The 1,698-nt window shown below is 40.9% G+C and overlaps 1 long non-coding RNA gene across 1 annotated transcript; it reads right to left on the minus strand.

Moving 5' to 3' along the window:
* Window positions 1–392: 392 nt before the first annotated feature.
* Window positions 393–1,131, minus strand: LOC116399758 (uncharacterized). The gene is made up of 3 exons (XR_004213858.1): window positions 1,040–1,131; window positions 600–859; window positions 393–458 (listed from the first exon to the last, which is right to left on the minus strand). It is a non-coding gene; the product is annotated as an uncharacterized LOC116399758 (long non-coding RNA).
* Between the last annotated feature and the right edge of the window lie 567 nt (window positions 1,132–1,698).

The following is a 1,698-nucleotide window of genomic DNA, read 5'->3' on the forward strand; positions in this document are numbered from 1 at the left end:
ACTCCACAAATCAGACCTCTTTTTACCATCCTCTATCCTGGTCCCTCGCTCTCTGTATCTCTCTATCAAGGGTTGTAGTGGAGCGGCCCTCCACAGAGCTATCATTGTTATTAGACTGAAGAGGACACACACATACGCGCACACACACACACACACGCACACACACGCACACACACACACACACACACACACACACACACACACACAGACAGGGGAGGAGGTAATTACTTACTTTTTCTCCTGTTACTGTAATTGATTAGCTTTTGGTCTACATTCCTTTTCCAACTTAATCTTTCATTTCCATTTTTGAAATTAGAGGCACACACTTGAATGTTCAAATTCTAAACCCTTAAATTGTATGTGAACAAACAAATATCGAACTCACAGCTGAGTTGGACGTCTCATGCAGCTGAGACAGCCTCTGCTCATCTGGGAAGGCTCCTGTCTTTTCGCCTGGCCTTTAAGTGGGGAAATTCAGAACATGTATGAACATTTTTTGGGCTGACAATCCTTCCTCAAAGACATTTAAACATGAAAAGTGAACAGAGGTAGTTTAAATCCTGTATAGGCTGTTTGGGAACAACTAAAGACACGTTTACCTTTAGGATTGATCAGATGACACATCACACAACCTACATTGTTTGATGCATACTGCGACTGAATGAGTATTACGATTCTTTGTAGTGAATAACTGTTGTACATGTTGTAGGTTGGACTATGTTCTCTGGGACTCTTGTGGTGGTGGTGCTGGTCCTCATCTTGTGTAGGCGGGTCCTGTGGCATGGGATATGTATCCTTATTGGTCAGAAATGGTTCAAAAAGCCTTCAAGGACCAGAGAATTTGCCAATAGAAGACAGCCTGGAGAAGTGACAAATGAATAAATAATGCAAAAATATGTTTGAACATTGTCTGCCACTGCATGCTTCTGTGATTGGCTGAGACAATCAAGCAAACAGACTCCAAACATATTTTAATGTAAAACAATGCCTAACATCATGTATAGTTAATCTTTAGTTCGAGAGCTTTTGAAGTTGGTACCTTTTTAATTGGCTTCATGCAGTGTGGAGATTTCTTGACATTTAGTGGTCATTTGTGGTATTGCATCTTCCTTTTCTTTGGTCTTTTTCTCGCTGTATTGCAAACAATCCAAACAGGTTAAAAGTCATCAATTCAAAAGAAATACCTTCAGACACATTCACAATCACGGGCAATTTCAAGTCAACCTGAGATGAATGGAAGAAACCAACGCAAGCCATCTACAGATGGAGGACTATGGCAGAGCCTCTGATCCACCGTGCTGCCCACATTAGTAATCACACCCTCAATATGCGTTTCGCTGTTGGCTGCCTAGAACAGCTACAAAGGTCAAAAACCTACAGCCACTTTGTGTTTTATTGTCTTCTGTAGAGCAAAGGGCAAACTTCATGTTGTGCCTTCATGTTGATGACTGTCACTGTTTAAATCTAGCGACTTCTGTAAGAAAAATACAAAAATCCATCTGTGTTCACTGCAAAATGATACCAAAATGGAAGGATATCTGTCCCCTAATACATAATTAATTCTCTCTTGATGAGCGGATGCAACATATACACTTCAAACACATGATTTGTGCTTGCTTGACTAGCTGGTTCTTGCCTTGGTTCATTGTGATGACTCAGCGGAGGTCATACTTTACTCACTACTCCTGAAATATATCC

Source organism: Anarrhichthys ocellatus, unplaced genomic scaffold (assembly GCF_004355925.1).
Source record: "Anarrhichthys ocellatus isolate YVR2014 unplaced genomic scaffold, GSC_Weel_1.0 scaffold127, whole genome shotgun sequence".
Taxonomy (NCBI): domain Eukaryota; kingdom Metazoa; phylum Chordata; class Actinopteri; order Perciformes; family Anarhichadidae; genus Anarrhichthys; species Anarrhichthys ocellatus.